Source organism: Podarcis raffonei, chromosome 1 (assembly GCF_027172205.1).
Source record: "Podarcis raffonei isolate rPodRaf1 chromosome 1, rPodRaf1.pri, whole genome shotgun sequence".
Classification (NCBI taxonomy): Eukaryota; Metazoa; Chordata; class Lepidosauria; order Squamata; family Lacertidae; genus Podarcis; species Podarcis raffonei.
In genome coordinates, this window is record NC_070602.1 from 20478693 (window position 1) to 20500889 (window position 22197).

At 47.0% G+C, this 22197-nt stretch overlaps 1 protein-coding gene across 1 annotated transcript in view; it reads left to right on the forward strand.

The window, feature by feature from the left end:
• Positions 1-9750: 9750 nt before the first annotated feature.
• Positions 9751-22197, forward strand: part of SYNE3 (spectrin repeat containing nuclear envelope family member 3) — an 89638-nt gene continuing 77191 nt past the window's right edge. Inside the window, exon 1 of the mRNA XM_053375800.1 lies at positions 9751-10111. The gene's annotated coding sequence lies outside the window, so the exon portion shown is untranslated. The remainder of the gene's footprint in view (positions 10112-22197) is intronic.

Consider the following 22197-nt stretch of genomic DNA (forward strand, 5'->3'; position numbering starts at 1 on the left):
CAGCTACTTTGTGAAGTGCCTTAACATGAAACCATGTTTGAATTTACAGCAGAGTCAGCTGGCAAGTCATAAATAGTTCCTCTGTGGGGTATTGCTGTGAAAAGCGGCCTTCCCAGAGCCTGGTAAACAGCCCTCCACCTTGCAGGGGGTCAGTTCTGGGGGTTCCTGACTTTGCGCGATGTTGCCTATGTGAGTAGACCACCCCCCAAACTGAACCCTCACTGTACAGTGGTACCTCGGGTTAAGAACTTAATTCGTTCTGGAGGTCTGTTCTTAACCTGAAACTGTTCTTAACCTGAGGTACCACTTTAGCTAATGGGGTCTCCCGCTGCCGCTGCACGACTTCTGTTCTCATCCTGAAGCAAAGTTCTTAACCCAAGGTACTATTTCTGGGTTAGCGGAGTCTATAACCTGAAGCGTCTGTAACCTGAGGTACCACTGTACTACTTTGGCTTTCCCACAAAGCATCCTGGGAAGGGTAGTTTGTTAAGGGTGCCAAGAGTTGTTGGCAGACCCCTATTCCCCTCACTGAACTACAATTCCCAGAGTTCCTGGTGAAGAAGGACTGATTGCTAAGCTGCTCTGTGATTGTACAGTGGTACCTTGGTTCTTAAACTTAATCTGTCCCGGAGTCCGTTCCAAAACCAAAGTGTTCCAAAACCAAGGCGTGCTTTCCCATAGAAAATAATGGAAAATGGATCAATCCGTTCCAAACTTTTAAAAACAACCCCTAAAACAGCAGTTTAGCATGAATTTTACTATCTAACCAGACTATTGATCCATAATATGAAAGCATGAAACAATGTACTGCAGTCACAAAATCAATCAATCAATCAGTTGCTGAACTGGGTTCCACGCAGTCACTAAAAAGAAAGAAAAAGAGCCACAAAAACCCAAAATAAATAGCCAAAACAAACCGACCTCGGTGTAACACTCAAACCGGAAGCGTAAAACTCAAATCAGAAGCGTAACGCTCAAATTGGAAGTGTAACACTCGAAACGGGAGTGTGGCACTCAAAATGGAGCACATTCGGCTTCTGAAATAATAAATAATAAATAATTTATTATTTATACCCCGCCCATCTGGCTGGGTGTGCGGCTTCCAACAGAATATAAACATACAATAACCTATTAAACATTAAAAGCTTCCCTAAACAGGGCTGCCTTCAGATGTCTTCTAAAAATCTGGTAGTTGTTTTTCTCTTTGACATCTGGTGGGAGGGTGTTCCACAGGGCGGATGCCACTACCGAGAAGGCGCTCTGCCTGGTTCCCTGTAACTTGGCTTCTTGCAGCGAGGGAACCGCCAGAAGGCCAGAAGGCCCTTGGCACTAGACCTCAGTGTCCGGGCAGAACGATGGGGGAAGAGACGCTCCTTCAGGTAAAAAAGTTTGTGAAAAAAGTTCGCAAACCGGAACATTTACTGTATTTTTCGCCCCATAGGACGCACCGCCCTATAGGACACACCTAGTTTTTTGGGGGGGAAATAAAGAAAAAAAATTATTTCCCCCCGCCCCAGGCACGGGGCTGGCGCGGGGGAAGCCTGAGCTTCCCCTGACCCCAGCCCCCATAACAGCCTGCTATCCGCAAGCCTAGGGAGCCGCGCCGGTCTCCCCAGGCTTGCGGACAGCTGTGCGAAGCCCGGGCACGCTCTTCAGCGCGCCCGAGGTTTCGGAATGCAGGCAGCTCTGCGCAAGCCTCCGGAGCCTGGCGCGGCTTGGCGCTGGGCTCCGGAGGGTCGCGCAGAGATGCGCGGAGCCCGGGAGGGCAGGCAGCTCTGCGCGACCTTCCGGAGGCCGGCGCAGCTTGGCGCCGGGCTCCGGAGGGTCGCGCAGAGCTGCACGGAGCCCGGGAGGGCAGGCAGCTCTGCGCGACCCTCCGGAGGCTGGCGCGGCTTCACGCTGGGCTCCGGAGGGTTGCGCAGAGCTTCCTGAAGCCTGGAGAACAAGAGGGGTCGGTGAGCGAAAGCCTGTATTCGCCCCATAGGATGCACCCACATTTCCCCTTCATTTTTGGAGGGGAAAAAGTGCGTCCTATAGGGCGAAAAATACGGTACTTCCGGGTTTGCAGTGTTTGAGTTCCAAGTTGTTTGAGTACCAAGGCATTTGAGAACCAAGGTACCACTGTACAGATTACTTACAGATTTCGCATAACACTTCCAGAAATTAAATATATACAAGCTGCCCCGTGGTAACAAGCATCTGAAGAAAGACGGGAGAGCCTGCTGCATAAATAACATTGCTTGATTTAAAAGTTGCTGCCCTGGTTCCACCTAAAGATTACATTGTGCCAAGAATGCCCTCGCGGTTGCCTGCCAGCTATTGTTTAGCCATTCCTATCCATTCTCTTGGGCACTCTTATCACTGGAAATAAAGGGAAATCAACGCCCATCGCAGAGCAGCCTGCCAGCTAGAGAAGAGAAATACATGCTGCAGAAGGCATGGGAAGATAGAACAAAAGAATAAAATGTACACACACACACAATTTTTTAAAATTGAGTTTTCATTTTTCTACATTTCAAAATAAACATTTTACAAACTTTAAAACATCCAATGACTTCCCTTCTCCTCCTTGCGTGGTTCTTATTACATATCATACTTTCCCGCATATTTTACTATAAGCATTCAAATCATTTTTCCACTTTTATATCAATCAAACATTGCTTACTCTGTTGTATTTATCTTAATGCTGCCAGCGTTTTCAGCTGTGTACAATTGTTTTCCATATATTCAATAAATATTTTCCACTCTTCTTTAAATATACATTCTTCTTGCTCTCTTATTCTGTGTGTTAAGCCTGCAAATTCTGCATATTCTAACATCTTAAGTTGCCAGTCCTCTTTACAAGGGACCTCACTTTCCATTTTTGGGCTAACAGAACCCGGGCCGCTGTTGTTTTGTTTTTTGTTTTTGTTTTTTGTTGTTGTTTTTGCCTTTGTAATAATCTGTTTATTTACAAATGTACACACCGAGTAGGCAATACATAGGCACAGAAGGAAGCATGCTGGCAGGGCTAGTAAAAAAAAAAGTATTGAACTAAATGCCAAAAACCAGTTCTACCACCAGCCAAAATCTAGAAACTGCTTTTTCCGCTTACCTTGGATATATTCTTCAATCCAGTTGTATGCCCCTATGATTCTACTGGTTGACATAAACCTGGGTACATTCCAAGGTAGCATCAGACAAAGAGTCGGGCCGCTGTTGTTGCATACATAAATAACTTTTTCTGGCACCTGGGGATTTCTGTCTGGGTTATTCCCAACGAAAAGGACTCTGGTTTTTTTGAGAAGGTAAATTTAAACATTTTTTTTCAACTCATTATAAATGATTTCCCAATATTCCTTTACCTTTCTACATGTCCACCACATGAGGGGGCGGGGAGTTCCTCCCATTTCTTTACATTTCCAACATGTATCTGATTCTGCTTTATACATCTTAGCCAGCCTACTGGGAGTTAAATACCACCTATGAATGATTTTCAAATCATTCTCTTTCAGAAAATAACACACGGTAAATTTCAAATCACTTTTCCAAAGTTTCTCCCAGAGGTATAGGTGTGTCAATGATGCTCATCTTTTGTTTCCCATTCTAGTAAGAAATTATACATTTTAGACAGGAGTTTATCCTTATTTTGCAACAGTTCTTTTTCAGATTATGAGCTTTGGTCCATAGAATGCATTTTTTTTTGCATACTTTAATGTCCTAAATAATAATAATAATAATAATAATAATAATAATAATAATAATAATAATATTTTATTTGTATCCAGCCCTCCCCAGCCGAGGCCGGGTAACTTGGCTTCTTAAGTTCTCTTAAGTTCAGTCTGGGTTCGACCCCTGCAAAGTCCAGCAATTACCGGTACCTGTAGGTCACCCATTGTCTGTCCATATTGACTCTCTTAATTGTAAATGCTTCAGTGGGGCATAACCATTGTTGTAGAAATTTAAGCATCAATCACACTCGTTCCTTAAGGGTGTAAAGGTGTTTTCCTTTCTAGCAGATTTTTTTTAATTGTTTAGTCATCCCTATCCGTTCTCTTGGGCACTCTTATCGCGGGAAATGCAGGGAAATGCAACGCCCATCCCAGAGTAGCCTGCCAGCTAGAGAGGAGAAATGCATGCTGAAAAAGAACAAAAGAAGAAAATGTACCTGTCAGGGGCTCAGGAGCAGAAGCACAGGGGAGAGAGGAAATGGAGAGCGAAGGGGAGGAATCCGAGGGCAGCGTAGGGGAGTATGACAGTGACCCGAGAGATTCCATGAGCTTCTCCAGCGAATCAGAAGATTCCCAGAAGGGGGCGCCGATGGTCAGGGCAAGGGGGGTCCCAGGGGGGACGCACCAGAAGCAAGGGGCCAGCGAGGACTCCCAAAGCAGCAGCGGGGGATCAGGACCAGCTTCCCCACCAGAGCGTAGTGGGGGGGAAGAGTCACATGTGTCAGGACCAGCGTCTCCTCCAGTGGGGAGAGAAGATGAGTCAGGGCTGACCACGCCTCCATCGGAGAGTGGGGAAACGGAGGGGAGGTCAGTTCCAGCTAGCCTCCCCGAAGGGGGGAGCAGTGACAGCAGTGTAACGGTCAGAAGGAAGGTGGCAGGCTGGACGCGCGCGCCAAGTTCAAAGGTACAGGCGTGCGGGACAGCAGGAAACCCGGATTGGGAACCAGGTCCTAAAGCCCGACGGAGGGAGGGGGAAGAGTCAGGGGACTCAGCGTCAGAAGAGTCTAGGAAGGGCGAGACCCCGACGGACAGGAGGAACCAGAGGAGGAAAGAGCAAAGGAAGAGGTGGAGCAAGGCTAGAGTCTTAAACTGGTGTCAGGGGGGAGGAGATTCAGACGGAGCTTCGGCGGTCTAGAGTTTGAGACGTAGGGCTGCGCGCTGCGGCTGTGGAAGTGAAACTGAACTTCAATAAAGACTTTTATACTTAACAACGAAGCGGCGTTGGTCCTTTGTGAGCTGGGACCTAGGGCAGCTCTGACAGTACCTATTAATTTAAGCTTACCACCCTAAATCATTGCTATTCCTCCCAGGATTTGTACAGGTACAGCATAAAACTCAGAGATGATCTCTGCATTGTTTAGTTGGCCAGGCAACTAGATGGTTTAACTACTGGGCTCATTCATCATTCCAGCTGCAACTTTGTCAGTTAACCTGATAACACTGTTGAATGGAGATAGAGACACGTAATGTGGTATAGACAAGTTTAGAGTTCAATTCCACACATTTCAAGCGGCAATGCCAGCTCAGTCTCCACCCTCCCATGATTAAAAGCCAAGGAATATATAAAACACAGTTATCATTTATATGGTTTTGGATTTAAATGACTCTCAAGGTGCCCTCTAACCTTTTTTGCTGTTGGCATCTGTCTCTGGAGACGAATGGCTAAAATGATTCATTCAGTTTCATTTGTTGAATGTCTGTTAGATATCCCATTTGTTATGCAAACTAGGGGCAATATGTTTCCATGGAAACCAATTAGCTAGAGGCACTTCTAGAAGGTAAAGGTAAAAGACCCCTGGACAGTTAAGTTGCAGCACTCATCTAGCTTTCAGGCTGAAGGAGGTGGTGTTTGTCCACAGACAGCTTTCCAGTCATGTGGCCAGCATGACTAAACTGCTTCTGGTGCAACGGAACACCATGATGGAAACCAGAGCACATGGAATTGCCATTTACCTTCCCGCCACAGTGGTACCTATTTATCTACTTTCACTGATATGCTTACGACACAGTGCCACCCGAATCCCAGTCTCCTAACAACTGTCAGCACCCATAACAAACTATAGTACCTAGGATTCTTTGGGGGAAACAATGTTTCTAGACCACACCCAGTATGACAAAAGACAGGATGTCCTTCCTCCTCTCTCCTTGAGGGGAAATAAATGGTTTTTAAAAGTGAGAACTGTGTAATTCATGGACAGAATTGGTTCTCCAAGTACATTTGTTGCAACTTCAACATTTATAATGCATTTGTGTATTATGTATGTATCTCTCTATCTAACATGGTGGTGGTGGTTGTCCTTTAAAGAAAAGGTCAAAATCTAAAATTTTATGATGAAGTAACAAGAGGAAGGGAGCAGAGACACGTATAAACACTGCAAGAATTTCTGCCCATTTCAGTTGCATGACCTTGAGCTTAGCCCAGGGACGGCGACAATCATCCCAATAAAACTTTTTAGATGGGAAGCCTGCAGTAAGTTGAAAGCAAAAAGGAAATTCATCTGGGAGAGTGAATGGACAACCATTGAGTTCATCTTTTGCGGGGGGAACTGGTGACAGGACAAATAGTAATAATGGGTGAATCAAGAGATGGGAAACCTGTGGCCCTCCAGATGTTGTGGAACATCTGGAGTTATGTGGGTTCCCTATCCCTAGCTAGTAGAAGGGGCAGAACGAAGCACACTGTCCCATGCTTCTTGGAAAAAGGGGACGATAAAAATGTCATCAATTCAGCACAGCTACCGTTTGCTTCTATTAAGGGCAGAAGACGAGGGAAATGATGTGCTGGCTGCTAACACAGCATGTTTCCTATGCTCACCATTCCATTTGTGACAATTGGACTATTTAAAGTCTGGACAGCTGCTATATAGGATTAAAACTGGCTGATAGTACAGGCAGAGTAGGGTCCTGTGGAAAGTCAGGTGTTGTGTGTCACTCACTGCCTTAATGTAACATGCTCCTTAAGAATCTATGTCTCGTAAGTCTGGCGATTATCCAACCACACTTAAAAGCCTTTCAGGCCCCTTTGATTTCAACACTGGGAGAGTTCTGCGCCTGGGGCCTCTCACTGAAATTGATGGAACGTAAAAGTGCCAAGCTTCAGTTGAATATGGCCCTTAAAACAAAATTCCTCGAGGTGGCTTCACGGAGCCTTGTTCATCCCAGAAATGTAATTATAAAATGCTTATTTGGCTGCACAGAATGGCACCAAAGTTCATCCCATAAAGAGCATTCAGATCACCATAAACAGAGCAACAGTAAACAGAGGTGAGTTGGTAGTTACCACTGCCTGTTCACCCATCGCACTGAGCCACTTTGTTTTAAACCATGACTTAATTGTGAACTTGCCGCACCATCACCACCTGCATGGATTGCTTATGGTTTGTTTGAAACAAAGAAAAAAATGCATTCTGAGTTCACACAACACAACAAGACGTACTGTGGTTGGTTTGTGCCATGAGCAAGCAGCTGTGAGGGGACAGGAAGCATGTTCACGATTAAGCCGTGGTCTAAAATAAACTGACTTAGTGTGACATGCAAAAAAGAGCCAGTGTGAATTTTCTCTTGGTCATGAATTAGGAAAAATACAAAACGGGGGTGGGCAGTGAAGCTACCCCTCATAATGTTATACAGTGGTACCTCGGGTTAAGTACTTAATTCATTCCGGAGGTCCGTTCTTAACCTAAAACACCGCTTTAGCTAATGGGGCCTCCCGCTGCTGCCGCGCCACAGGAGCATGATTTCTGTTCTCATCCTGAAGCAAAGTTCTTAACCCGAGGTGTCATTTCTGGGTTAGCGGAGTCTGTAACCTGAAGCGTATGTAACCTGAAGCGTATGTAACTCGAGGTACCACTGTAATTCCAAAAACCCGCATTAACATGATGCCCTTTTATTAGGCCAACCAACCAAAATAGTGTACACACTTTAGTAAAGTTGAATGCTCTAATATGCAGTTTTGTCTTCTGGATCAACATGACATCTTCTACCTTTTCTGGTGTTGTAAAGCAATCCTGCAGGGCTAAAGTATCCATTTTTCAGAGGGATCTTCTGAAAGCTCCTTTTACATAGCCTGGGATTCATTCAACAGCTGGAGTTAAGCTGGCAGGTAGATGGTGTTTTAGTACTAATAGTTTGTATTAATCTGACTGCAACGATATTTTGAGCACACATTTTTTATTGACTTTCTGAGTCTATGGAATGGGGCTGTCTATAAATTACTATTAATTAACTTAATTAATTCAAGTCAGATTGGGACCTCAAAAAATGTTTGTATGTTTTTGTCATTTTCATCTCCTTTCCACTTTTATCCCACTGTGGATATGAATAAAAGAGAATGCTATTGAACACATAAGAGTTCTATTTGTTTTTAATGTTACAGTTCCGCAAACGTATTCCTGCTGTATGAAAAAATGAGGTTGAACTGTGTACACTTACCTGAGAGCTTACTTCTGAGTTGACACACATAGGATTGCACCAGCAAAGCATGCATCTATACTTCAAATGTATGTTACTTTTGCACCACTTTGCCACAGATTGCCCCCAAAATATTGGAAATCATAGTTTAGTGGAGGTGTGCAGAATTCTAGCAGTCCCCTCCCAGAGAACCACAATTCCCTTGATTCCACGGAAAGAATGAATTATTTAGATTTAGGCTGTAAATGTTAACAGCAACTTTCCACTATTATATTTTTAAATTCATCAGAATGACCACTTTCTGCCTGTCAACTGAGAGCTTGAAATGAAGCCATTATTGGAGTGTCCCTTCAGCCCAAAGTTTTGCGACCTGAGTTTTTTTTTCTTGTAGGACCTCACTTGTGGAACTCCCTCAGCAAAGCTGCATTTTAGGGCACCGTTGCTTTTAGGACACCAAAATCAGTTCCATTTACCTAAACCAGTGGTTTTCAACCAGTGTGCCATGGCACCCTGGGGTGCCTTGAATGATGGTCAGGGGTGCCGTGGGCAACACTGGCCTCTTTCCCTCATCTGATGCCCTCTTGCTTCTCTGCCTCCCAAAGGCTTGCACAGGTGTTTGTTGCAGCAGCCACAAGCTCCCCAGGTGAATGGTGCCTCTGGGGCTGGCCAGGGGGTGCTTCCCAGGTCCCTGAGGAGGCGTCTCTCTTTGGGGCAGGGGGGCAGCTCAGAGACAAGGGGCAGCAGCTGCGGCTGCCCAGAGGACACCCAAGGAAAGGGGAGAAGAGGCTGAGGGAACACTCCACAAAGGAAGGTGTTTGAAAAAGGGGTGAGAGGCTGCCAGCTCTGCAGACAAGGGGTAACGTAAGTGGGCTCCTGAGCCCCACAGGGGAGCCACAGAAAGAACGGAGTTGGTCAAGGGAGCTGTGGACTCAAAAGGTTGAAAACCTCTGACCTAAACTTTTAATACTAGGAAAGATCAACTGCCTCTTTTGAGAGGATTTGTGTTGATGTTTATATGCTGCCTATAGGTTTTTTTCATACTGTGGGATAGTTTTGCTTTGTTTTACAATAAACAAAATGACATGCTCCATGTATCAGTGGAACAAAAGCAGGCACTGACTTTTTCTAGGGAAATGTTCGTTAGGGAGGGAGATTGTGGTATCTCAGAGATCATTTCAATGTACTTTGATTATTTCTACTTTTAGGTAAGTATTTTTATTTTCTTGATTCGGGGGGGGGGGAGCTGCCCCCCCCCGGCTATGCCCATGATTGGTGTGGTGCGCCCTGCGTGTGTAGGGAGGGAAAGGCGCCCAGTATAAAGTTACTGTGGTTCAAAGGGGTTGAGAAGCCTACGCGATTCCAGCAAGGAAAGCCAAACCAAACTGCAACGCGCCAAACTAACCTGCACCCCTTGTGTTTTTGAATGCGGCAACCTTGAACGCGCAAAAGGCCACGGCTAAGAGGGGGCGGCGGCGTGAAGTTCAAAGGCGCCATCGTGCCAATGCAGGCTATGTGAATTTGGTATATAAACTCGTTCCCGCAACTGCAAGCCTCGACCCCTAGGGAGCATCTGGCCATTGCATAAGCCTCGTCCGGCCTCTTAAGCGGTCCCTCCTGACGCGCTTACATAACACAAGCCCCGAGCGCCGCCATCCCAGCGACCCCGGAAGATAAGAGCTGCAGCAAGCGCCCCGCACCTTCGATCCCGGGGCGCGCTCAGCCAAAGCGTCCCCGGACACCTGTCCGCCGCGCCTTTGCGCAGCGCTCTGCAGAGCGGAGCGATGAGCCCGGCCGATCGCAGGCAGGGCCAGCGGCGGCGAAGGCGGAGAGAGCGAGGCCCAGAGGGAGGAGTCTCCGGCAACGCCAGCGACGGCCCCGCCGCAGCTCCGGGTCCTGGAGCCCTCCGGCTGCTGGCTGCCTTTATTTTGCTGCAGGAGCCTCCTCTGCACCGGGATCCTCGCGCGCTCCCTCCGTCTCTCCATGCCTTTTAGGTGAGTGGCGCGCTCGGGCTGACTTTGGACGACCCACAGCGGGGCTTCCCTCGGCCGCGCGACCGGAGCTCGCCTTTGCGGTCACTTTGACAGGCGATGGCGCCACCCTCAGCCTCGGTTCGGGGGCACCGGCTGCTGGCAAATGGGTGCCCCCTTCTTCCCTTGACGGGGATCATCTCCCCCGCTTCCTCGGAGATGGGCAGGCAAAACTTTTCATGCCCCCCCCCCCCCGCCCAGTCTGCCCTCCTCGGGGTCTGGCGGTCGTCGCGCGCGCTGAAAGCGCAGACGGGGAAATTCCACCCCGAGCCGAGTGTCGCCTACCGGTCCCCTCCTAGTTCTAAGGCTGAAGCCTGGGAACTTTTCGAAGCGGCGCGGGGCAGCGTGACCACCGGCTGTGTTTCCGGACGCTAATAATGTATCGATTGCTATTACTATTAGATTCCCCGCTGCCGCATAGATAGATTGGTGGTGAAAGCGGTTTGCGCGCGGCGCGGATCCTAACTGCCTCTGCATGTTGGAAGGAAGTCTCCGGGTGTCCTTTAGGGCTGCAGGCGGAGGTGCTGCATGCGGCACTCGCGGTGCGCTATGGAAAGGCAAATGGAGAGGGGGACTTTCTTGTATCGGGTGACAGACTAGTCTTTCTGTAAAACAGAAACTGAAAAATGCGAGGAGCAGAGATGGGGGGGGAGCGAGGGGCGCTGGCAGAAAGGGGCCGGTTGTGCAATTGCCTCCTTGTATCGTACACAATGTAGCGGTTTATTTATAGTTCGTGGAAGGAGGAGCCTCTGGAAAAAGGCGCCTTTTTTTAGAGAGAGAGAGAGAGAGAGAGAGAGAGAATATATTTTAACAGCTGGGCCGCTATTTTCTCAGAGATACATTTCCTGATAGTTTTGTTGTTGTGTGTGCGGAGTGGGGGGTGTTCTCCGAAAAAATAACTTCTGTTCCGCCTCCGACATTTGGCGAAATCCTCCTCCCTCATTTTCCCCCCAGTGGAGAATTTCATGCGTAATTGTGGGTCCAGAAGTAACTGTTTATTTTTGTTTTAATACTACCGAAAGAAGGGACGGCCTCGGTCTGAGCTCCTCCCAGCCCTCCTCTCTTAGCTCGCTGACCAATAGACACTAACAAGAGAGTTTCATTCAGAATTAACTGACTCGAATATATTTTTCTGTTCCATTTTCTTCCGCTTCTTCCTCCTCCAACGCCGGGGATCGGAATGGGGCGGGGAGGGGGCTTCGGCATACAGATCACTTCCTCTACCTTTGAGCTGCGGCCCTTTGTTGTAATTCCCTATAATCCAGTAGTTCCATCATAGAATTGCAGGGTTGGAAGGGACCACGAGGGTCATCTAGTCTAACCCCTGGCAATGCAGTAATCTTTTGCCCTACGTGGGGCTCAAACCCATGACCCTGAGATTAAGAGTCTCATGTTCTACCTACAATTGTTCTGGAGAATATTTGGCAAATCCCCTCCACCTAAATTTTGCCACCTGTCTGTAGGGGTCGCGAATCTTAAGAACCATTTTCACTTCATCCTAAAATAGTTATATTTGCTCTACTTAGCATGCGAGTGGGGAAATCATGACTTGGTGCCTTCATGGGTGCAAAAGCAAGTTAATAATTCCTTGGTCTGAAATGGGCTGGCACACTTCCCTCCAAAACGTCAAATGCAGTGGGCAGGATTCTTCCCAAAGTAGCTTGAAACCTTTGACTCTTAGGAAAGCCAGAAGGGGAGGTGGCAGAGAGAGAACTTCTGTAGTACTTCTTTATGCACCACATAGTTAAACTAAAAAGGTAAAAAAGGTAAAGGACTCCTGGATGGTTAAGCCCAGTCAAATGCGACTATGGGGTGCGGTGCTTATCTCGCTTTCAGGCCAAGAGAGCTGGTGTTCGTCCACAGACAGCTTTACGGGTCATGGCCAGCATGACTAAACTGCTTCTGCAACACCGTGACAGAAACCAGAGTGCATGGAAACGCCTTTTACCTTCCCACCACAGCAGTACCTATTTATCTACCGGTACTTGCACTGGCGTGCTTTTCAACTGCTAGGTTGGCAGGAGCTGGGACAGAGCAACGGAAGCTCACCCCATCGTGCAGATTCGAACCTCCGACCTTCTGATCGGCAGGCTATGGAACTCACTATCAGCCACTAATGGTTACCAACATAGATGGCTTTAAAAGAGGATTAGCAAAATTTGTCTTTTCGGTTTGAGAACGCGGCAAACCTGGAAGTGTATACTTCCGGGTTTCACCATGCGCACGTGTGCAGAAGCATTCTGTGTGCTTTGTGCATGCACAGAAGTGCTCTATTGCACTCTGCGCTTGCGCAGAAGTGCCGCTCTGGTTACGGACTTTTCGGGGGGCGAACGGCACCCTGGAACGGATCGTGTCCGCAACTAGAGGTACCACCGTACGTATGTTCCAGTGCCGCTGCTCTTTTAGTGGATAGAAGGCTGCAATTTGGTACAGGGGTCAAATCCCTGCTTAGCCAGAGGATGAGCTGTGTGCACACCATACACTTAAAAGCACATACACACACCCCAGCCCACTGTAGTCTACTCTTCACAGAGGTACAGTTTCCTACCACCCTTAGCAAACTCCAGTTCCTAGGATTCCTTGGACTGGAGGTCCCCCTACCAGCTGCCTGGGTTTGTGGCTGTCTGACAGACCCACCCGCAGAGGAGACAGTTGAGCAGGAACTGCAGAGCAGGTGCAGAAGTGTCTGCCTAGCAGCATGTGAAGTGACTCGGGAGGAGGGGAGGCGCAGGGATACACCTGTTCTGAACTAGGGATGGAGCCTTCAGCTGCTATGTACAGCCTGAGCTGCTTGACCACTGAAGCACAGCTCTCATTCCAGCTCCATCCTTTCTGGTCTGCAGAAAGGGACAGTGGGATCAACATGCAATTGTCCTATATATGTCTCTAGTTTTTATTCAGAGAAGACCCACCAAAATCAATGGCCATGACTACTAATTTAGGCCCATTAATTTCAATTTGTCTACTCTGAGTAAAAGTTAGTTGAATACAACCCTTGATAATTTTTTGCTCTCGTTCTTACAGTGTTCCCAAGAAAACACAATGTTTTAGCTTTATGATCCACCTTACTCTTTGAAAACATGAGGAAAACGGGCAGTTTCCAACAATGTTCTTATTTCCTTTGCCTACCTTTCCTAATTTGAATAATATTTGTAAGTTGTAGCATAAGCATAAACTGAAAACAAGATACTTAGGGTGCTCGTGCAAGGTGCAAGTATATAGCTGTGGGAAAACACAGGTAGACGTTGGTGGAGAAACTTCTCCAATCGCACCTGTTTGCCTTCTGTGATTGGACACCAGCACTGCTAATTGTGCCTGAGCCAAGCCAGTGGGTATATGGATATCTTATACCATCCTTGAGCTTCCAGCCTAAAAAAGCAACAACAACAATTTATTATTTATACCCCACCCATCTGGCTCGGTTCCCCAGCCACCCTGGGTGGCTCCCAACAGAATATTAAAATATTAAACACATATATCTTCCCTTAGGGAGATATAAGGGACACTGCAAAGGTAGTGTGCTGGCTGGCTGCTCAGCAAAAAGTGAGCCCGTTCTAGCCTTCCAATGCAATGAGCACAAAGGCATTGTTGGTTTGTTTGGATGATTTAAGTGCTTAATCAAAAAGCTGTCCAAAGTGAAACACAGCTAAAATCCAGAAAGCAATGAAAAACAAATGTACATAAAACAAACACCATGCAAACACAGATGAAAATCAATACAACTTTAGAATGAATATAGGTAACTAAATTACCTGTCTGGGTAAGCATTTTCAGCAGGTCTCTAAAGCAAAACAGCAAGGGCACCTTCTTAATGTCAATCGGCAGGGAGTTCCAAAGGAACTGACTCCAAATGCAGAATAAACAATATATGGCCTTTGTAAAAGGTGCAAATCTGCAGATTGAAGCAGTCGAATAGGCACCTCACCTTAGAGGCAACTGAAGAATGCTAAGAAGTCAGTGGATTAGGCAATCCTACTGCATTCGGTGCTGCAGGTACAGTATGGGTGTGCATGGAACTGCTGCTTAAATTTTATTAAAGTGTGTTTTAATTGCAGCATTAAATGCATACGTTTATGTATTGCAGACTACTTATTTTTAGGGTTTTGCTGTTTTGCATCAATTTAATTCCCCCCCATTACCTGTGCATTACTGTACCTGTTCTAAACATCATTGAGATGATATACGTAGAGCACTTTGAAATCCCCTGTTTAAATGCTAAGCGTTCTTCTTAATGCCAAGTAGAAGCACACATTAATTAGTTTCAGGAGCCCTCCTGAGGCCTCCTCCTTTACGTCTTTATTAATGGCTCCAGGTAGGACCTAAAGGGGTGGGGCGGGGCGGGTGGAGAAACATGTTAACATTTTGTTCATCAGATTATTGTAACACTATGGCTTGTCCTCTGAGTGAAACACGTTCATTATCCACCCATTAGCATTGTGGACAAGTCTTGGCTTGTGCCTCTGCAGAGTTAAACCGCCAAAAGAGCTGCTCTCCGGGGTATAATTACAGCCCGGCACGTGATGACCTTTTTGCATCGTAGATGTGTGTTGTTGGCACCCTTTGGTGCCTTCCCACTGGCGGCTGCTTGGTGGGCCTGTCTCTGCAAGGGATAAACAAAATATCTCTTTCCAGAAAGGGAGGCGCCTGCACGAAAGAGGCTGGGCATGGAAGACCCACCCGATTCAGCAGGGAAACAAGAGGAGGGCAGAATAAATTGCTTGCCATTGGCCAGCTTCAAAGCATTCATGGCAAACCATCCAGCTCTTTTGTGCAGAGGGAAAGACAGCCAACAGCCTTTAAGATTTGTGGACTTAAGAGAGGCCGCTCAATATGTTCCTTTTACTGTATTAGGGCCAGGGTGGGAGGGATGTCTGTCTCTTGGACTGTTGTTGAACTGCAGCTCCCACCTTAGATAGCTCAGTTGGTAGAGCGTGAGACGCTTGATCTCAAGGTCTTGGGTTTGAGCACCACATTGGGAGAAAGACCACCAGATGGGTGGTCCAAGTTTCCAAGATGGCGGCGCATGCAGATGCTGAAAGCTCACTGGAGGGGAGTCAGGGTTTGTTCGAACGAATTATTTATAGCCAATTGCACTCTTCCCACCTTGGATCAAATCTATGCTTCCAGGTGCCATAAGAAAGCTGCAGAGATAGCGCAGGATAGTGCACACCCCGGAAATGATCTCTTTCAGCTTCTGCCTTCTGGAAGAAGGTACAGGGTTATAAAGACTAGGACTAGCCACCTGAGAAACAGTTTCTACCCAAATGTGATTTTGGTTTAAACGCAGTGTAAGGAGTCTCTATGGGAGTATATTGTATTTAAAATTGGGGTATCAGAGTTTTTAGGGGACTAACCAGGTTGGGATAGCTGGGATAGCAGGCTTGCTGAGTTTTGAATGTTTTATGTAGATTTTTCAATTTCGTTGTTCTGTATGGGACAATGACAATAAAGATTATCGTATCGTAGTCACTTCCAACTCTACAGATCTATGATCCCTGGCTATTGGCCCTGCTGTCTGCGGCTGAAATCCAGCAACACCCTTTTATTAACACACCTCTGTATAACACAGTCCTGTTGTGTGGTGTTATCTGGAAAAGGCTACCAACCTTTGTTTAACCTGAGGACTCACCAACGGGCAGTGATCTTCAACAGGTGTTTCTAGAGCTAGGCAAAGGGTTTTGCTCGATGGTTTTGGAGAGCCAGAAAAGGCACTTAGTGGCTGGCGACAGTGACACATTTCACAGTAGCTGGCTAGCTATGATGACTGGACTCTGCCTCCGGGACTGGAGCCAGTATTGCTTCTGAATAACCAGTGGCTGGAAACCACAGGAGGGGAGAGTGTACTTTGGTTTGGGTCCTGTTTGCCGGTTTCCCACAGGCATCTGGTTGGCCGCTATAAGAACAGGATGCTGGACTAGATGGGCCATTATTGGCCTGATCCAGCAGGCTCTTCCTATGTTCTTACACACTGGTGCTGGGGGGATGCTGTATCTATAGAGAGAGAAACAGTTTGGCGTTGCAAGGTAGACAGATGCCACGGGGTCAAACTGAGTCTTGGGTGCATCTTAAAAACTAGCAGCCTTATTATAGCATTAGTGGACAAGTCTCTGTTTCATCAGTTGCATGGAGCATAACCTTTAAGTGGATTTACATATACAACAGGGAGGGTGTGTTGTAAGCAGTATGAGTTGCTGGTGGTCAGAAAAGAGGTTTGTTTCAAGGCAAATCTAAAAAAAATGTAGTACAAACATTGACAACTGAGAAACACTGGCCTGCGAGCGCTCCAGTTGGAGAACAGCCTTTACCAAAGGTGTCATGGGCTTTGAAGACACTCGAACTCAGGACGCAAGGGAGAAATGTGCTAGGAGGAAGGCATGCTTGGCAAATCCACACCGTGATCAACTCCTGCCCGGAAACCAATGTCCCTACTGTGGAAGGATGTGTGGATCCAGAATTGGCCTCCACAGTCACTTACGGACTCGTTGTTAAAACTGTGTTTATGGAAGACAATCTTACTCGGCTACGAGTGATCGCCAAAGAGAGAGAAGGGTTAGGAAAATTATATGAGTTAAGGGTGGAGCACATGCTTTGTATGCAGAGCACCCCTGGTACAATCCCTGGCATTTCCCGGTGGAAAAGGCCCTATCTGTAGCCATGGAGCTCCCCAGCCATTTAGTGGAACCATTTAGAGCCACCCAGAGTGGCGGGGAAAACCCAGCCAGTTGAGTGGGGTATAAATAATAAAACTGTTTTGGACTACCGTTCCCATCAGCCCTAACCAGCTAATGGTTTGGCTGGGGCTGTTGGCAGTTGTGGTCCAAAACATCTGGAGGACGTCAGAGACACCAGTACTGAACTTGATGGGTAGGGACAACTGGCTGGGATACAAGCTGCAAGAGAACTATAGGCGTGAGGTTCTCTGGTGCTCCTGCTCTTAAGAGTTTACACTCCTGCACTAGGAGCCGAAGCACAAGCAAGAACCAGCTTCCTTACAGACACACCCTTAATCCCTTTACCCACCCATCTTTTCGAGATTCCCTTCCCCAAACTCAAAAGCAGCACACAGGCTTGTAGTCTCTCTCCTTGTAACACCTTCCACTTTTTCCTTAGGAGAGTTCTGCCGAATCCAGTTTCCTCCCCAGCCTTTCTTCTTCTTCTCCTTGCTTCTAAAACTCTCAATGTGAGGGATTTAATTCCCAGGGAATTAGCTGCATCCTTTCCTCTCTGCCACCGTGCGTTGCGTTCCCTTTTAAGCCATCTGCTCTTCTCTTTTATCTGCCGCCAGAGGAGAAGCCAAGCCCCATGTTTACACCGAAGCATGTCAGGCCTTGCCAAAAAGGCTTTCCTTGAGTTCTGGAGGTGCGGCTTGCATTCCCAGCTGAACCCCCCCCGCACGTTGGACCCTCATTTGGCCCCTCCTTGGCTAGCCACAGATTCCTCCCGTGATTTGACAAATTCGTGGAGGATAAAGTTATCAGTGACTATCAGCCATGGTACCTGTATTCCACCTCCGCTGTTGGGGGCAGCAGTGCCTCTGAATACCAGTTTCTAGACATTGCAAGTGGGGAGAGTTGTGCTCAAGTCCTTTTCATGGGCTTCTGGACAGCCACACTTAACAACAGGAGGCCACAGTCTGCTCCCCCTTCTCCCTTGGACCACTCATCATCATCCCAACACCAATCCCCTGGCTCTGAGCCTTCTTCCCCTGGGGGTTCCACTCCTTTGCATCCAGCCAGTCCATGACAAGGTGCTCAAGAACTGGTCCTTATGGTTCTTCTCTAATATATGCCTGCTTCTAAATAGTTTACCCACATATTCAGAAGGTGTGCCAGCCTGGCCCAGGATTCCACAACAAGCCATTGTTTCTTTTTAAAGAAGAGACGGCGTCACCAATTATTTTTAATGGTTTTCAGAGGAGCTTCCAATATGTAGCAAGCTAGAAGGTGCACAACAGGGAGGCAACAGCTTCGCAGCAGCTCCCCGTCACGAAGCGTTCCAGCCAATAGGCTCTTGAAAGAAACCAACTTCTCATTTCCTCCGTGACTTGCATCTCGGCAGGAAACCTCAGTGTTTTTTCAGCAAGTCTTAGGGAGCCTTTAACTTGCTCATCAGAATAAACTGGTCACAGGATGCTCATTCTCAAAAATTCCACCCACACCCCAAAATCTGATAAAGGTGTTTCCTTTTATTGATTGGTTTGACCAATCTACCGCTGATAGTCACCCAAGTGGTGCCTCCTGCGATCTTTTGCTTTTTGCACTTTCCCCATCAAAAATATTTACACATTCTTTGGGCGCTCAGCCTGAACATGCAATGGAAAGAAGTTTACAAGGGGATTTGGGACATGTGTGTGCCCCTTCCACCATGCCTGACCTTCACATGTTTAGCACAAACGTCTGTAGGGAATTCCGTGCTTGGGTGCCTCTTTGCAATCCGGACCCTGAAAACCCTGGAGATCTGTGCAAGGAAAATTTTCAGATGCAGAGATTTGGGCGAGGGAACAGTAGTTTATTAACCTTAGACTCAGGACAAAGTTACTTGACAGACTGCCTAACAGGGGTCAGCAAACTTTTTCAGTAGGGGGCCAGTCCACTGTTCCTCAGACCTTGTGGGGGGCCGGACTATATTTTTTTGGGGGGAAATGAACAAATTCCTATGCCCCACAAATAACCCAGAGATGCATTTTAAATAAAAGCACACATTCTACTCATGTAAAAACACGCTGATTCCCGGACCATCTGCGGGCCAGATTGAGAAGGCAATTGGGCCGGATCCAGCCCGCGGACCTTAGTTTGCCTACCCATGGCCTAAACACCTCATACACCTAGCAAGTCACTACAACTGTCGGGGGAAAGTTCTCCTTCATGTCCCTAAAATATCAGAAGTCCCCTCCACTGTAACTCAGAGCAGAACTTTCAGTGTGGCTGCCCCGATTTTGCCAAACAGCATCTCCTTTTAGCTACCCCTGCTGTTTGTAGTTTCCAGAAACATTTGAAGACATTCTTTTTTCGCCAACCTGTTCCAGATGGATGAAAAAGGCCTCTGCCTTAGTTGTCAGTTTTGTATTGTGTTTAAATACTTAGCTGTGTTTCTGTACTATTTCTGAATTTTTAGCTGTACTTAGTGGTGTGTTTGCAAATGGCCTTGAGTCACATGTGAAAGGCTATTCATAAATAGATGCATAAAATTATTTGCCTCAGGGCATGCCCTGTAAGATGGCGGTTGTCAATGTTCCAGTATCCTTGACTACAGCTCCCATCTTCTCTGACTGCTGGCTATGTTGGTTAAGGCTCATGGGAGTTGTAGTCCAACAGCATCAGGAGGGCACCATGTTAGCTGGGCTGTCATTGGAAACAGATTCTGTGACTCCAATTCAAGCCCTGTCTTCAGTACTGGACACTTCTCTCTGTGGGTCTGGAATGCGGACCCTTGTTGCCTCACTGATGTTGTTGGTCCCCAACTCCCATCAACCCCAGTCAGCATGGCCAAAGGTCAAGGATGATGGAGCGGTTATCCAACAACATCTAGAGGGCCACACATTGGCCAGCCCTACATATCTGGCTGCCCAGTTCAGACAACAGATGGTTCTTCTGAACAAACCAGTTTTGCAGGGGTAGGCTGCAAGGCTGGCTTTCAACCCTACAGGGCTAGTGAAAGGAACAAACAGATGTCATTTATTAAGAACACTGTGCTTTGCAGAAATGAATCACCATTTTAGGAGAGTAAATCAGGGCTCTGGAGGCCTGGTCTCTTCGTCACTCACTGAAATCCACCCTGAAACCAAGAAATTGAATTGAGTCCCTCCCAGGAAGCCATCAGCCTTCCTGCAAGGACAGTGACTCACAGGAGGTTGAGCTCTTCGTTTTGGCTATATTAAGCAGCTCGGACCAATTTTAATGATAGGACGCACTGCTTCTGGCCTAATCTGCATCATGGAAGAACGAGATCCCTTCCCCCACCCTCTAGCCTATTGGGTTTTGCAAGGCAAATTTTTGTTCTTCTGGCTCAAGCAGCATAATTAGTGGGCTGGCTTTGCCCATGTTGTGCAGAAATTAGACTTTAGGTCTTGATTACTCTGCATAGAGAAAGGCAATGCTTTCTAAGGCAAATATAACAGCATCATAGACGTTTGGGGAAGGGCTGTAGGGTCTGCTTTGCATTCAGATTCCAGGTTCAATCCTTGGCATCTCAAGGAAGGCTTAGGAATATCCGCTGTCTAAAACCCTGGAAAGCTACCACTAGTCATTATAGATAACACTGAGCTAGAGGAAGCAAGGTGTCTGACTCGACAGAATGCAGCTTCCTATGTTTGGCTGACCACTTTTTTCTGGTGTTGTTAGAGTCAGAGAATTGTAGAGTTGGAGGCAACCCCAAGGATCCTCTAACCAGCCTTTCTCAACCTGTGGGTCCCCAGATGTTGTTGAACTACAACTCCCATCACCCCTAGCTAGCAAGGCCAGAGCTCAGAGATGATGGGAGTTGTAGTCCAACAACATCTGGGGACCCACAGCTTGAGAACCGCTCTAGTCCAACTCTCTGTAATACAGGAATCTCAACACAGAGACCCCCATCCAATCTGAGACCAGACCAGACCCTCCAGACCCTGCTTAGCTTTGCTAAATGTTCTAGCAGTTTTATTGCTGCACCACTAGGAAGGTTTGGTATTATTATTATTACTACTACTACCATATAACACCAGTCCTGAAAGACCTACATTGGCTCCCAGTACATTTCCAATCACAATTCAAAGTGTTGGTGCTGACCTTTAAAGCCCTAAACAGCCTTGGCCCAGTATACCTGAAGGAGCGTCTCCACCCCCATCGTTCAGCCCAGACACTGAGGTCCAGCGCTGAGGGCCTTTTGGCGGTTCCCTCACTGCAAGAAGGGAGGTTACAGGGAACCAGGCAGAGGGCCTTCTCGGTAGTGGCTCCCGCCCTGTGGAACGCCCTCCCATAAGATGTCAAGGAAATAAACAACTATCGGACTTTTAGAAGATATCTGAAAGCAGCCCTGTTTAGGGAAGTTTTAATGTTTGATCTTTTATCGTGTTTTTAATGTTCTGTTAGGAGCCTCCCAGAGTGGCTAGGGAAACCCAGCCAGATGGGCGGGGTATAAATAATTTAAAAAGTTGTTGTTAAATGTAAAACTTATCTTTAAGTAGATTCAAACACAGCTGGTGGCCATTCCTTGCATGTGGATGCAAGTGAGTTGCTGGTCTGTGTCCTTACACACATACACACACACCGCCTCTGATCTTCTTGCAAGGAAAGACTGAAGCATGTCAGATGAAGCAGGAGGCTAGAGCCCTTCCTTTCTAATGGGACAGCTTGCAAAGAATTGCCCCACAGCACTGACTCTCCAGTCATTCCCATGCTGTGCTTTGCAACTGTAGACTGCATGTGCTCAGAGGGGTAGCCCAGGAACGCGTCAGGGCAACAAGAGGGGAAATGCCAAAAAGCTTACCCCGGAAAACAGATTTTCCGGGTGAAGTCGCTATCTTGTTTAACCCAGCGTGAAAGTTTTCAAATCATCTTTGGAAAACGCCCATGGGAAAAGAATGCTCATTCAGATGACAAGTCCAATCCAAAGTAAAAGAAAAACAATGAAAATTGTCATATGCAAATTGGCCTGGTTTGCATAAAGCCACCCCCCCCCCGGAAATGCTCCCAATTTAACAGTTCCCCCAGAAAACCCACAGCACAACAATACAACCGTTTGGCTGGCAAGGGCTATTTGAGCTTTTTCATCTGAGAACCAGCCTTGTAAAATAATGATAATAATAATAATAATAATAATAATAATAATAATAATAATAATACCCTGGGGGGGGGAATCCTAGGTTGCCAGGAGATGACAGAAGAAGGACAGAGAGCTCTGTGTCTAAGTCAGCTGCCCACTGCATTCCCATAGCAGGAGGAAGTATTTTCTGCCAGCCTGCTTACTCGCTTCTGTGCGGTGCCTTCTTGCCTACGGCTGCCAAGCTCGTGCTTAAATACAAGGCTGGTATAAGTTAAGCAGCATGACCATAGAGGATTTAATACATATCACCA